The sequence below is a fragment of the Xylocopa sonorina genome, chromosome 2 (genome assembly GCF_050948175.1).
Source record: "Xylocopa sonorina isolate GNS202 chromosome 2, iyXylSono1_principal, whole genome shotgun sequence".
NCBI classification, from domain to species: Eukaryota; Metazoa; Arthropoda; class Insecta; order Hymenoptera; family Apidae; genus Xylocopa; species Xylocopa sonorina.
The window spans coordinates 15,540,797-15,556,877 of record NC_135194.1 but is presented as its reverse complement, the minus strand read 5'-3'; the positions used below and the strand labels follow the sequence as shown (position 1 = coordinate 15,556,877).

Below are 16,081 nucleotides of genomic sequence, written 5' to 3'. Positions count from 1 at the left end.
ACCGCGAGATTCGCTGCTGGCAACAGAGTTTTCGGCTGCGCGTGGGATTAACCGTGAAATTTACGCGAGCGGAAATCCTGCTGAAAGTCTACGACGGATAAACGAACGCGAGCTAGCTGCCTTCGCTCCATTAGATGTCATTTTCATCGGCGAAACTTGAATAGCATCGCGCCACCCTGTCGCGACTCTCTCGACGATCGACCAGACCGATTCTGGTCCTCGAGGAACTACAAAGGCGGCACGAATCATCCCCTGATTTCGGAAGCAGCCATTCCGGACTCGCACCCATCCTCGATCCGCGATGATTGAACCGTATCAATCCCCGTCGTATCCATTAGCCTGGCGCAGTGCTGTACGCGGCTAATAAGCCGAACGAGCCCTTCTCCAGATCTTTGCCTTTAATTTTGATTCGGTAATGACGAACACCGCGGGGATTCCCGGCCCCGGTGCTCAGGAACGAGCAACGAGCGGCCCGCTCAGCGGGAGTTCATTAACAGCCGTATTTCGAGGAAAGAGGCCAGCGATTCCAGATCGACGCTTGGAATCGAAGCGTAAAGTTCGCGACTCCGCGCCACGACCCACCCTCGCCAGATTCAGAGTCGTTCGCACTCCTCCCATTCCACGGTGGCGTGTTTCTTTTTTTTTTTATTTTAATTCAATCTTTTTTTAATCAACGCTTTGACTGCCGCGGGAGCTATCGCGGGGAACGACGGCGGAGGGTGGTTTTGTCATTTCGCCGAAAAATCAAAAGCATCGCGAGCGCGTTCCGATAATGACGCACGGAGCACAGTTGTAATTTCAAGGGGACAAAGGGTCGGGCAAATTGGCGAAAGTATGCCGTCCACCCCGTGCCGCGCCCGCTGGTTTTTCGATAAATAAACGCCGCGCTGGGAATCGTTCCCGAGCCACTTTTCACCTACGCGTTCCTCCCTCCGTGCTCGGAGACGATTGACCGACGCCGTAATTTTAATTACACCCCCGTGGAATCCGAGGCGCGATCGCGTCGCCCCGCTCCGTTCCGTTGGTTCGCGTCGTCGAAATTTCCAACGAGTCGAAATAATAAACGAGCCCTGAGAGAAGTGGAGGGGGAGGAGTTGGTAACGAGATCCAAAGTGCGCGATCCCGAAAACGCCACCCTCGAACGTTCCGACATTCGAGGCGAAAGGGGTGGCCTCGTAACGAGTCTCGTTGCGACTCTCAGCCTCTTCCTCGCCTCGCCTCGATCCTTCTGGCCGTTTCTCCGTTTTACTTCCATAATTACGAGCGAAGAAACGGGTCCTCCCGTTAGCCGATCGTGTTACCAGGAAGACGGGCGAAGGTGTCGCCAATTTCATCCCTCGACGACAGCCTACCCTTTTGTCTCGCGACGAAAGAACGCCAACTTCCATCTACCTTCACCGTGGCTAGGAATTGTTTTCCCTCGACCACTGGCGGAGAAAGGGAAAATATGAGAAACATAATTCAAGATAGGGGATGGGGCGCGCGCGCGGGGACGACCGTGATAGAGGACCAGGGCCACGGAATCGAATTACACTCGATTCCATCGTCGCCCCTGCCTTTCGATTTCTGCCGGAGATCCGCTCGCAAATATTATCCGACGTATCGGCAGACGGACAGCATTTATCAAACTGCGCGCGGAGCACTCGGACTCGAGGGAGCTACGGGGCCGATTCAATCAGCGGATGCCTGGGATTCCAGCTTCTCTGCCGCTCGTCGATCAAATCGATGGCCAGTACGGAATAAGACGTACCGCTCGCGGCACTAATTCCCCTTGGTCTCGACTTGGAACTCGCGGCCCCTCCCTGCTCGTTAACCTCTCGACCAGTTCTCGTCTCTAATTCAAATCGCATTTTTCTCTCTCCTGCCTCTCGCGTTTTCGACATTAGACACGCACCTGTTCGTCGTCTCTAGCGTAATTGACACATAACCGAGACGAGTTACGATTAAATTTCGACCTGCCCGTTTCAGGGGGACCGGTTAAACGTCATCGACCATACTTATGCAGATTTGATCTCCGCGCTAGGAAGGCGACGCTGAGCGTCGCGGAGGAAAAAGGGTGCCCTCCCGGTCGGTAGCGCGTTAATTGCGACGTTTACGCGAGTCCATTGTCGTCGAGGGAAGATCTCTGTCGGGTACTCGCGTACGCGAATCTCCTAACCCACGACAAAGACCACCCATGGCGACCCCGCTCTGGTCCCTTTTATCTCCGTTTCGAATTCCCCTTCCCTCTTTCTCTCTCTCTCTTTCTCTCTCTCTCCTTCTCTCTGAAAGTTTGACGCTCGAAAGGGCGCGCGCTCCCAGTCAGCAGGTTTCTTCTTCCATTTCCCGCTTCGCCACTCGGGCCCGGAGCTTGACTAATAGATCTCAGCGGCAGTCACGACACAATCGGGCGCGGACTACCGTTGCTAACTTCATATCAATCCGTGGATTCCGGCGCACCGTCCCCGGTAACGAGCCGTGATAAATGACGGTGCCGCTGGCCCAGCGACGATTGAGATTAATTTCTCGTTGTACGTCTTCTTGCGAGCGGGGGCTTTAATACGCCCCGCGGTCGATGCCCAAACGGACATCGCAGAGGGCGACGAGAGAACCGAACGAAACCCGTGTTCTTCCACCCCTCTCGATTTACGCCGCGTTTCTATCCTTGAAAAATAATTTCCATTCCCAGGGACTCCTCTCCCTCTCTCTCTCTCTCTCTCTCTCTCTCTCTCTTCCGTTTCACGGCTGATAATCTTCCATTGGCAAGGTAAATCGATAAGCAGTCGACGAAGGAAAAGGCGAACGTTGTCTGTCGAAAGGCTCTCTCCTCAAGGTCCCTTCTCCGTTCTCCACCCCTCCACTGTCGACGCAGCGACGAACGCGGGGCGAACCGGCTAATTATGTATCCCCTGCGGGACCCCCGCAGACAGGAAATGAGACTACCCGAGTTTCTATTCGTTTCATATATATATATAGATACGCACGGTAGCGTACGACTGGAAATACAGTCGGATTAAGCCCAGGGCCCAGGGATCAGATACCGCGCGCCGCGCCGGTGATAACACCCGACTTTATACCCGCGCAGGACAGCGGTTTAATTAGACGACGACGGGTGAGTATTAAGGCTGGAAACGTTGATCGAGCTAAATTGTTTTCTCAGCCTCTCTCGCTCCTTCTCCGTTTCGCTTCCGAATGGCTTCCGGGGCTGTCGAGAGAAGACAATGCCGATCGAACGGCCAGATAACCCGGCCGTTTAGACGAACGACTGGCCCCTCACCGCCCCCAACGATCTCGCTCTTTCTCGCCCTCGCTCTATCTCTCTCTTTCGATCTTTCACGATCTCCTCGTGAACGCGAGCTTGACGAACGGGACTCGCGGTCTACGGAGAAAAAGGAGCACGAGCTCGCGCCGGAGGATGGCCAAGCCCATCACCGTGTCGGTGAACGAGGTGTGAACGGCTCGCCGCGACGAATAATCGTTTGTTCAGTCGAGTTCCAGCGTTTTTTCGTTTCGTCCCCCTCCCTGGCTGGCTACGAATAGGAACGATCCGCTTCTTGCCGCTCTTTTTGCCACCGCGGCTCGTTAGCTCGGGGCCGTGTCGCAACACGTGGCTACGATTTCGACGGGGACCCCGCGAGCGTATAAACAGCGAAAGTGGCCCGCGTTTCCTACGCGTGCCTCCTCGACGATAGCGGCGACGAGATCACAGGTCGCGAGACATCAGCGACGAGCGGGAGGAGCGAACGAAAGCGTTTGCGGGAGAATCGTTTATCCGGCGGGAAGATAGCGCGCGGTGGATCCGCGCGCTCGTCGACGATACGTCATCCCCGTCGTCGGCTGACGCTCGCCCCCTCGGCTAGCTGCTCGCCAGGGGCGAGAGAGCTTCGAAAGCATTTTTCAATTCCGCGAAACTTTACGATAGAAATCTTCCACCGTGGGGAGCGTAGGAAACGAGCGAGGTGGGGGAGAGAGAGAGGAGAATAGAAGGAGGCGACCGCTCGGCCGTTTCGCCAGAAACATTTGTACATAAATCTGAAAATTATGAGCCGGTCCCCCGCAGCCCTCGCCCGGGCCATATGCCTGCCAACGCGTAACGGAGAGATAACGCGTAGGGCAAAACCCCTCGCGAGGGCTACCGCTCGGCTGCGCGTGTACGCGTCCAAGTGCAGCCTTCGACCTGGCGAAAAGCCTTCGAGTATAAATCAAGATTCGTGGAAAATAAAAATCACTTTGGCGGCCGGATCGGTCGATTAAGGGCGGTCGATGATGGTCGCTCGGGGAGCACGGACCACGGCCCGTTCTCCGCTACCCCTACGACTGGAGGAGAACGCGACGGGGCTTATCGCGGTTTCGAATGGACCGATTTCCAGCGGGGGTCGCAGGAGCTCGATCGTGCCGCGGCTGTTTCTGCCTCGATTATAAAGGGATTTCTCTCCTGCGAAGCTGACAGCGTTCGCGATAAACTCGTCCTCGCGCTTAACATCCTTCTTGGGCGACGGTGGTGTCTCGCGTATCAATTGTACGATTAAACTTCACCGCGCTGGGTGAGAAAGGGAGAGACGAATGGAAGGGTGGAGATTTCACGCAAGGTTCAACTACGAACGAGCGGATGCTCAGTCGGCAGGCAATACGCAAATAAACCGACGAATCTTCTCCCCTTGGCGCGTACACCCTCCTCGACCCCGTCGTCCTCGCGACAGAGCCAGTGCCGCCACCGAGGTGGATCGAAGAAAAATATGCGGAACGAGAAAAATAAAGAACGATCACGAGGGAGTGTGTGGGTGTGTGTGTGTGTACGGTCCTCCGTTTCGAACCCTTAAGCTGGAGAGCTTAGATATCCGAGAATATTCTCGCGCGAGACCTCTCTCGATGGAAGAAAGAGAAAATACGGTGGCGCACGGGGCTGCGATCGTTTATCGGAGAAAGAGACCGATATCTGTCGCGTGGAAATCTGCTTGTCCGCGATAGAGCGGGGACGCGTCAACCCCTGTATTCGAAGAGCGACGCCGCGCGGCGCGTGTGCGAAAATACACGCGTAAAAGGCCGCTTATCGGGTTTGCGCAAGAATAGGATTCGACGACGCTTCCGAAAGCCATAACCGAAACGGTAACTGCCACCCTCTGACTGATCGAACTTATTCTTTTCCTCCGTTCCCGGCAGCCATCGCCTGCTTCTGCTCGACCATTGCGCGTCGATAATGCCACGAGGCCAAGGGGTGGAGAGTGGAGTACGCGCGCGAGGGACGCGTCGCGAAATTATTTTTCTGGGAAATTGAATAGACAAAATCGAATATTTGCCTACTGGGCCCTTCTCGGACTGGTATCTCGCCTCGCCCACGGTGCGATTCATCGAATCCAGCGGCGATCGTAAACCCGGCGACGTAGACGAGGCGGATCGTGTCGGACCACCTGTGGAGACAGTGATAACGCCGCTAACGCCAGAACAAGATCCATAAACGAATCGAGCCGTGACGAGATTCCGAGCGCCGGTGCGAACCGCGACCGAGCTCCGCGATAAGACAGCGAGAAACGGAATTCATAAAACGATCGGACCGTGGCGAGGTCTGATTTACAAACGGCGCGATGGGCGTGAGCGTGAGCGCGGTGTAACGCGCGGACACGAGCGAAACAATTACACCGCGTCGTAGGAAAAACCCGGAGGGTGTCGCGCTTAATTACGCGGCCGAGAGAGACGGATGGATAGACGCGTGCGTACGCGGCGGGCGCGGGCTCGTTCCTCCAGCTTCGCGCTTTCTCATCAAGCTCCACTTAATTTCTAACCCCTTCGCGTCTGGGAAGGGTTGGCCAGGAACGCGGGCGAGAGAGGAGTATATTAAGCGACACTCGGAATTACAAATAACAAATTGCAATTTGATTCCCCGCACGGTCGGTCGGCACTCGTGCGGACAGGCTGTTTCGCCGGGGCCGAGGGCGCAATTTATCATTACCGCCCGACAATTTCGTTGACGGCCTTTCGATTCCGATTCCGCTCGGGGCTGCCGCCTCTCCCGCGTTCGGGACGTCGCGCGGAATCGTCCTCGAGACCGACACCCTCGCGCGTCCCGACTCCTGCGCGTCGATTCAGCCGCGATATCTTCGCCTCCCCGATACGCTTCGCGTATCCACGCGTGAGAAGAAAAAATAATCGCCTGCGAATTAACGAACGGAGTCGACGATCGACCCTCGAAACGATCGATTCGCTCGATTCCAGTCGATGGAATGGTAGGAAGTAAAGGGCGAGGGGGTGGTTGGACGGAGTGTAGGACGGAGAAAAGAGAGAGGGTTGGGGCTAGGGTTGAAGGCGGGCGTGTGGGAGGGGCAGGGGTGGTTGAGCGGAGCGGTTTATATGGCTAAAGGCGCATCCCCCGAGCCGTATCGATCGTTGACTTTAAAATTCAAAGAGACCGACAATAGCTTCCCTTTCCGCCGAGCCTCTCTGTACTACAATATCATATTCCGTTCCTTTCGTTTCATTGTCTGGTAAAGCCTGCGCTAATAATAAAAGATTGCTACCCTGGAAGCTGTGTCTGTATAGAGGGAGAGAAAGAGAGGGGGGGTGGAAAGACGCGGCGCGCGCGAGAGAGCCCGGAGAAACGGCGAAAACGGGCGTGGGGAGAAAGGTGGAAGAGAGTCTTGGCAAGTTCGGTGCTACATCATCCAGATAGCCGTGCCATAATGCTTTCGCTGAAAAGTTGCTCGAATTCTGCGCGAATTTAATATTCCGCGCGCACGCTTCGCCCCTTTGTGATCTCTTTCTCTCCGTCCCACCCCCCCGCGTCGCTCCAACTACGGGGAAACCGCCCGGAACGCGTGTTTGCGTTTGCGTTTGCGTTTCCTTGTCGCCAAAGATTCCACGTGAACTTTCTCGTCGTCCGAGTCGCGATTCCGGAAAATTGGGATTCTTCTCTCCGCCATAGAGGCGAAACGGTTCACGACGAGAAAAGACGGGGTGGAAACGGCTGCCAGCGCGAACGAAGGAAACGACGATCCGGGCTGAGCACGGGGGAAGAGGCTCGCGTTCGAATTACACACGTAACGGGAACCGAGAGAAAGAGATATTTGTCGAGGGCGCGCGGGGGTGGTCGAGGCGCGGACGGAATCAAAGGGGACGCAACAATGGACGATCATATTAAATCATAAATGTAAACGAAGATGGGAACACGAGAGGGAGGGCGAAAGCTCGCGCGCAGTCCGATAATGAAACTTCCCGATCCTCCGACGTGACCGCAAAGCCACCCGAACGATATAACCGATGGCCGGACGGCGGACGACGCGGAATTTTTTCTCCTCCAACGACGTTTTCGAAAAGAAAGCGGGGGGGGGGGAAATAAAGGGAGGGAGAAAGGAAAAAAAAACCGCGCACGAGAGATGAAACGCGTTTGATCTTGGAGCGGAGGGTTGGAGGAGATCGATTCGATCGTTCGAAGTATCCGGAGAGAGGACCGCTGGATAGTTGCCATCGCGAGCGTTGGCACAAACGCGCGTGCAACGCGATCGCGAGCGGGCCCGCGCACCTGAGCCGAGATTAAACGTTTCGAGGGATGACGAAATGAAATATTTAGCGATCCTGGGGGTTGAAACGGGGCCACGTCCACCCCGTGGGAGGCGCCCGATTCCCTTTGTCGGCGACCTGTTAGCCGTCGAATCGGGCAGGAATGCGAGTAACCCCTTGTCGCCGCGCGTCGTCATCGTCGTTCCTCTCGACGAGCACCTGGTCGATCTACTTCGCCCGGATCGATACGTTGCGCCAAGACGGCGAGCAGCAGGAGAGAGCGACGAAAGAGATCGAAGCAAAAAAACATCGAGTCACCGAGGGGGTAGCGCGCGGATTAAGTCGTGTGAAAATTCACGATAGACGGCGGTGGTTAGATCGATCGGCTGAGTGTTTCACCGGGGAAACCGGGCCGTAGGACGCTGAATGGACCGGATTGAAACGTCGACGCGGTGAATAGCGGTTTCAAAGAAATACATTAGCGCAATGTGAAGGGTTACTCGGAGAGTAAACCGAAGGAACGCCGTTACGGGACCGATTATCCCACCGTTCGGTGCTCGATCATTCTTTCGATGCGGGAACGCGTCTCCTCGGCGAGAAATTTCCCGCTCGTAACACGAGGCGGCGAGCTGAAAATCGAGACCCGTGGTCCGCGCTCGGAGTCAGCCGTGAGTTGATTTAGGGGAAATCTGGGACGAGATCGCGAATGGAAGGCTTCGAAAGGCAGGTGTATTATTCGAGCGAATGTTTTACGAGAATTTTATTGTCGGCCCCCGGTGTTCAGCGGTCGTATTTAAGGTTTTATCCCACCCCGCCTCCTCCCTCCGTCTCTATCCGTCTCCCTCGCTTAGGCGTCCTCGAGAAAGGGTTACGATTTTATTTTTCAACCGCGTAAAAGGGCTGAAAGCGAGAGGATGGGGCGAGGGGGTTGGGTGCCCAGTTTCATAAAAGTCGTCTGGCACCATTCGTTCCCGTAGATTATTGCTGGGAGCGCGAGCCGACACCGCGGTGCCGGGCGTACCTATTTTATTTATTATTTCACTTTAAGACGCGTCCGTTCCGTTCGACGAAGGATTAAGGCGGACTAGCAATAAAGAACGAAACGTGGCCCGTACCGCGTCACCTCGGAACGCGACCATTCCCGGAGACCGGCCAGTATAGGGATCGGTTTTATTCCCCTCGGAGCCGCGCCGCTCCCATGCTTTTAATTAAACTCCCAGCAGAAACGAACGCTTCGCTCGTTATCTGATACCGTACCGTCCGCCGCTTACTATTTACGCGTATTCCGAAAACGCGGATAATTAATTTCCCACTCGGATGTGGGTGACGCGGCGGCGGCGTCGTCGCGAGCGGCGGCGGAGAGGCTCGAGGACGCGGCGGTTCGAAATAAATCGCGTCCTCCACCGGGGAAAAGAACCGTCGCCCCGGTGCGACGGGTGTGTTGGTAAAATTAAGGTCGGGAATCGCGTAACATCTCCGGGGGGGCGGAGGCGTAGCAGCTGCGACATCGCGAAATTACGAGGTGGCGGTGGAAGTAGTCGCTCCTTAGAGGAACCGTTGACAAATGACGGAGGCGAGTTTTATTATTTTAGATGTCGGCCCATCAGAGGAGCCGTCCGTGTTACGACTCCGCGAGAGAGACGGCCGGGATGTGTTTTACATACATTTCGCAACAGCCTCCGGGAGGCTCGCTGGAGCTTGCGGGAGCTTGCGGGAGCCCCGACCGCGGCACACCCCCTTGACAAATGGGCCGGGGTTTTATTAGAGCAACTTTTTAAGCTACTCCCCCGGCGAAGACGCGGTGGCTCGTCGTCGAAATAAAGATAAACTCTTGCCGCCGCTGCTCTTGCTTATTTACTCGTACCCGACGATGTAAGCCGTGGCGGTAGTCGAGCGATTTTGGTGCAACGCCAGGGAGCTATTACGCCGGGGAATGATTCGATTCTTGGCCGCCGCGCGAAAACAAACTATAACTGCGCGATTAGGGTGCTTCGCTGTCGGGTCGATCTTTTTGTCAATAGAAACCGAGAGGGAGAGAGAGAAAGAGAGAGTGGTAGCCTGTAACATCGATAAATCTGTATACTAGGCAATGATCAAAGAGAGCTAGTCGGAACGCGGTAGTCTGTTGGTTTTCGTCGGGAAGCTAGTCAGGAAATGGATGGTCGCGTCGCTATCGACCATCATCGTTTGGCGCGGACTCGAATTTCCGTGGGCGAGAAACACACGCGCGTGTATGGAGAGAACGAGGGGGTGTGAGAGAGAGAGAGAGAGAGGGAAGAAAAAAGTCGAACGCACGTTTCGCTCGAGAACATATTTACGCGGCCGATGACAAATGGTTTTTAGCGGCGCGGTGGGTGGATAGGAGAAGTTCGGGACACCCGCTGCACTCCCGTAGGGGCCGTCGCGTCGGAGGCGATGGAGGCGATGGTGGCGATGGCGGAGGCGGACGAGGGCCGCGGGGGTTGGGAAAGGAAAGTGGTTCGCAGATGCGCCGTGACTGATGGTCCCTACTTCCAGATGTACTATACACCGCGGTACTTTTATCGGCGCTTGTTTGTTCAGCGAGTTTCGAAATACCAGTGGCAACGGCGTGCCGTCGGCCTGGTTCACGGATAGCGGCTATATGGAGAACCGAGAGAGAAGGCGGCCGCGAATGGGAAGAGAGCCGTGGAACGTGCGTCGGAAGGAGGCGGCGGTGGTGGAAGGAAAACGAAGCGAGGCGACTGCAATTACCGTCGACGGCCAGAAGAAAAAATGATGCTTGTATCAACGGCGATACACACGTGTATTTACGTGTCGCTGGTCGTGACGTTAAGGCTTTCGTCGTGCGCGATGATGGACGTCTATCACGTGAGACAACCATCCGTTCGGTTCCCCCGCCACGGTTACCCATTTAGTTTTGCCCCGGTTTTTTCATCCACCTCGAAAAATTCCTCGCGTCTAAACGCTCCCGGATAGCCGTCCATCTTTCCCTTGGTCGTGCTATACACCGGCTGGATGTCGAAGGGTCGACGCTGGACGAAAGGGTTTCTCGCTGGAAGGGTGGTAGAGAGAAAGTGGATCGGCGGATTTCGGACGATCAATTAATAAGAGGAGGAGGAGGATCGGCCACTTTTCATCCAGGGGGTGGTAGACGGAGTGAGAGAGACTGTGAGAGAGAGAGAGAGAGAAAGAGAGCGCCCATGCGTTGCTATGTAAATTGAAGAGGTTACACGGTTTTACATATTTCAACAGATTCGCGGCGGCGAGGTGGAAGGGGCGGGCGGAGAGAAGACGCGGGAAAAGTGGCGAGGGGGTTGGCGAGGGCCCCGGGTAGCCACTCGAAAACCGCGGGCGAAGCGTTTTGTCGAGTGTTTTATGGAAAGCTTTAGAATTGTAGATTTTCTCTCTCTCCGCGGCAGCCGCGTTGCCAGCGCAGCCACCCGGATTTATGATAGCCACACCGCGAACCTACGACCCTGCCCCGGCTGCTACTTTCAGCGGCACTTCCTCTCGATAATATAAAAGGATATTATTTAAATTCGTGAAAATTCCACCGAGTGTCCGCAACAGGACAGTACCCGATCGCTTCCACCGGGGGGGACGCTTTTTATTCTACTCTTCTCTTTTTTTTTTTTTTCACCGGCCACTTTCCGCATAATTCGCGTCAGAAACACTTTCAGACCGATGATCAATGGACGAACACGTCGGTGACGCTGGGGGCTCGGCTTCCGGTCCTTCTCGCTCGAGGGGCGAGGGTACCGAGCGCCGCTTTTCGATGTCGTTTGCTATTGGATTTCAATTGGGAAACGATTACCCTCCTCGAGTGACCGTTTTCCGCTCGTTTGTCATCGAGGTTACCATCCACGGCGGCTCTTCTCCTCGTTCGTGTCATCGAATTCGGCGGCGGGACTCGAGAGTACGTATTCCACGGATCGTTGGGCGGAGGAGCGGCTTCCTTGCCGCGGGACGATTGAATTTTCGATAGGTACGCGATCGCCCGCGGTGGCTCGCGTATTTGTCGACGGCTGACCTCGTCGAGGGGGTCCGCGCTCACCCTTCGACGCGTATCGCCCCGTCGAAAGGTGAGGTACGCCTCGCCGTATGGACGAACGCCGCAAATATTAGTTCATTACCAAAAGTGGCGGCGGAACGGTAGCAGCCGCGGAACCGCAGCAACGGTTCGTCCGCGGTTTATTTAATGACACCCTTCCGCCGCTTTTCAATTAACCTCCCCCCGTCGTCGCTCCTTCTGGTTGCTCGCCCGTGCTCTCGACCCTTCGCGTCTCTACCGCAATCCAACCCAGTTTCCTCGAGTTCTCCGGTCCCGTGGAAAAGATACGTCCGTACGGATTCCGCGACGAACATCCCAGCGGAAGTTCCGCGTTCGAATCGCATGCCTCGCGACCGTAAATAAGAGGGCGAGATCGAGGCTGGCGGAAGGCCGGTCGCTACGCGCTCGGCTTCGCCGTGCGTGCGTGCGTGCGTGCGCGCGCGATGCCAACGGAGGAGCCCCGCTACGTAATATACTGGCGTGCGCTCACCGCCGAAGGGAGAGACCATTTAATAACAATATATCTTGGCCGTCGCGGTGGTTACACGAGAGCAGCGCGGAAATAAGGACAAAGAAGGGGAGCAGTACGTCGCTCGGTGGAGATATTTTACCATTAGAATCGCGGTATTTCCTTGGATTAACGCGCGCGCGCCGCCTTCCGTTTCTTCGTCGTCCAACTTCTCTCGTCGCGAGGTAACGTCGAATCCGAGGTAACGAGGGGGCTCGGTTTCCGGTCAGCTGAAGAGACAAATTGGACGGAGGAGCTCGTTAGCCGCGACGTTCGATACACCCACCGATGAGATCGCGAGGGCCCCCTCGAACGGAGACGCCATTAACGAGATCGCGTCGACCGGAGAAGAGCGAGGAAAAAATTGAAAAATAAAGGGGAAGGAGAAGTGTGGACTAAAAAAGAAACGGTGGAAGGGAAACAAAGCGGTTGACAATTTCACGGTACATTAGCGAGCCATGGGTGGTTCCCGGACACCGCGACTAATTATGTTTTTAATTAATCATTGCGTTCCGCGTCGCGTCCAAAGTTTACACGGCCGCGCTCGTTACCGGTCTAATAACGCGCTGTCCGTCGAACCGACGCGACAAAGCTCACGCCCCTTCGCGGTAGACGCTGAAACGGTGGTTTCTTCCTCGTTACGCGACGCCATCGGCTCGACGACGCGCGTATCGAAATAATCCTCGGCTCGAACGGGCGGTCGTGGTGCGGGACCGCGGCGTAAATGACCCGGAAACCATCAGGAGCGCGACGCGGCTCCTAAAAATACGACGACGACCGTGCAGGAGCGAGAAGGAGAGACCCAATCGGGGCGAAAATTTCCAGGCGAGAATAAAGAGCGCGACGCCGTTAATGGCGCGACGTTAATTATCGTTCGAACGATAATTATCAGGGCCCGTGATGAAATTGCGCTCGCGTGGACCGACGCCGCGGGGCTATAAGTAATTCGAGTTGTCGAGTTAATAAAATGAACGTCCCGAAAGGGGGTCCCCGTGCGCGCGGTGACGACTCTTTCCGCCTGGATCCTCGGATGGCACCCTGTCGCGAGTCTTGGACCCAGTTTTACGAGCCTTTCTCCCCCTCCTCCTTCCTCGATCGCTCGCGAACCGAACGAAACGCTAAAAAGACGTGAAACGGTTCGTGGCAAATGTTTGTGAGAACAATTTGGCCGGATCGATGCGCGAGAGGCGAGCAGCAATTTGTTCGGACGTCAAGTCCCGTCAGGGCCCCGGTCGAGGATCGTCGTTGTTGATCGCGGCCGTATCGTTTCGCAACAGGGTCATTAGTAGGGTCCGTTTTCGGGTCAGGAAGTTTGGCACGAGCGGGCGCCGGTTCGGGGAACGAAGCCCAGGGTTCCCTCTTGTCGCGCTCCACCGGCGATTACTCGTCTAGACGCCTCGAGACGAGCACGTCCACTCTCTCTCTCTCTCTCTCTCTCTCTCTCTCTCTCTCTCTCTCTCTCTCTCTCTCTCTCTGGCCCCCGCGAGATTATCACGCGAATACCGCGGGTAGAGGTCCTCCGGCCTCGATCGGCACGGGAACCGAATAACCAATTCGATTTGTCGGCCGACGGATCCCTGCCCACGCTGAATTGGATCTCTAAATCACGCCGGTGCTATTACGGGATCGCCCGGGGTGATGAACCGTAGAAACGTTCGCGAACACGGAGAGGATCGATTTAACGATCGCGTCCGATACGTTGGAGATGGCTCGAGATGGAAGACAAAAGAAACGGCGTGACTAATGCTCGGAGCAATCGACAGCTAACCGGTTATTATTAATTTCGTCTCTGCCGTTCGGTTCTCGATCTCGATGGAAACGGAGAGTGAGAGTCGCGGAAGTGGAACGCGTCGCGATCGTTGCGGTGTTTTCGAGGAGTCGAGCGTTGGATTTGCGATCTAGGTGAACGCGAATTGTCGAGGGGATGACGAATATCGCGAGCTGGGCGATCGATGGAGGATGAAGACGCGTCGATTGAAGAGTCTTGGGAAACGCAGAAAAAGACGTTCGAGAGCGGACGCGCGGAGGTGAACGCTCGGACGGGAGATCGTAATTAGCGTATTCCCCTGATTACGGGCCGCTGACAAGCCGACGCGACGCCTGGAGCCGGCGTGTCACGGTATTAATCATAATGCGCGTATTTGCACGCGGGACGCGGCTTAGATGCGCGCGCGTGCGTGTCGACGCGCTGACAGTTCGTTTGAACGCAATTAGCGCGCCGCTTGATAGTTGTTCGCTGGGAGCTACGTTATCGCCGCGTACCATCGTCGAATTAATCGTTCCATCGCGGTCCATCGCGTCCACGATTCGGCGCGGGGTTGTCGAGAGTTCTTCCGCGCTTCTTTTCGATCCACCCTCGACCCCGATCGCGCGATCGATGGGCGAATTCGCCGCGTCGACGATCGCGACTGACGAAATTCGTTGCTAATTCGTCTAATAATCGAAGCAATTTTCAATTCGCACGGAAACGCGTGAAATGGCACCCCTATCGAGCGAAAGGTGAGGAAAATCGAGATACGTCGACGCTGATGCTGGAAGGAGGGACGATGGGGTGGGTGCGCGCGAAGATGGATCGAAAACGACTCTCGTAACGGCGGGGCTCAACTTTATGAATATTATTTTCCAGCAGATGTCCCCGACGATAGAACCTCGTCGACGTTGTCGTTCTCCTCGTTGTAATTAATGACGTCTCCGGCCGGGGGTGGGTTAGGGCGGATTCGAAAGAGGAGAAAAGGCCGTCGTAGCCGGAGAGTTTCAGAGGCGGCGATAAGGAAACCCGGGAAAACCTGCGCGTGGCTGGATAGCGAACGACAATGAGCGCGAATTATCCCGGAATGACGGGGTAGTTTTAAAGGCAGGAAGCCGACATTAGCGCATTGATACCACCGCGCGCCTTCTGCCATCGGCCGGACCATTAATATTACTTAGTTCGCGGTGGGGTGGTCCGTCGTTTCGCTCGTTTCCGCGACTCCGTTCCATTTCCAACCCCCGCCTCGAGATTTCTTTTCGAAATCTGTTTCGCTGCCAGGACATCGCGCCATAATTGAATCGATGCCACCAGAAAGGAAGGAACCAGGCAAACGATACTTTTTTTTTTTTTTTTAAAGAAGAGATAAACCCCTACGCAGGAAATAGAACGTGACGCGGGCGCAGCCCTGAAAAACCAACGGATCTGCGGGAGTACGAAAGTTTTCCAAGGGCCCAGGACTTCTGGCTTATGAGATTTAATTGTCCGTACCGGCGGGAAGACAAACGAGGCCAGCAAGTTTCGCGGCGGAATTCCGGTTTTGCGATGTCACGGGGGGTCGGGCGGGATTAACGGCGACAAATCATCGGGATTAGAACGGAAACGGAACGCGGCACGGACGGCTCGAACGAAGACGGACAGAGAGGAACGAACGATGCCCTCGAACAATACGGTGGGTGCAGTAAGGACGAAAGTTTAGGAGGTTGGGGCAGGGGCGGTGGAAAACAGAGATTTCGACGGGGCGCGAGCTCCGTGAGCTTGTAAAATCAAGAGGACAAACAATTAATAACCCCGGTACCGGCGATTAATCAGAATTTAACTCGCAGTTAAATACTTGAGGGCTGGAACGAGGCGACTGGAGCGCGTAGCCAGTCAGCCAGGCCAGCCAGCCAGCCAGCCAGCCGCGCTCGGAAGGGATACCGTCGAGAGGGTACGGTGCACGCAGGATAAACAAAGGTTTACATCAGTGTCAGTCGCAACAAGTCCGAATTCGTCTAGGGTTCTCGGCATGAATATTCACGGGTGCTCGCTCGTCCGTCCCTTCCAGCCTCCGTGCGCGCCAATTCGGCCCCCCATTTCCCTCCCTCGGTGCCGTACTCTCTTTCTCTCCCCCGTCCTGTATCGTACCGCACGGGTCCGCGACCATTTGCCACCCCCTGCGATATCCATCGAACGGCTCTACCAGTCAAAGGCTGAAATCACAATACGCGTTTGTCCGGTTGACGAAGTCGACTCGACCGGGAGCCGCTAAAGCAAATAGAACGAGACGGCTGGACAGAGGGCGAGAGAGAGAGAGAGAGGGGGTGAGAAGGGGGTGACGCGT

General features: G+C 55.8%; 1 protein-coding gene across 2 annotated transcripts in view; it reads right to left on the bottom strand.

The window, feature by feature from the left end:
• Positions 1 to 16,081, bottom strand: part of Dac (dachshund family transcription factor) — a 129,688-nt gene that overhangs the window by 48,598 nt on the left and 65,009 nt on the right. The gene's annotated exons all lie outside the window — the stretch shown is intronic.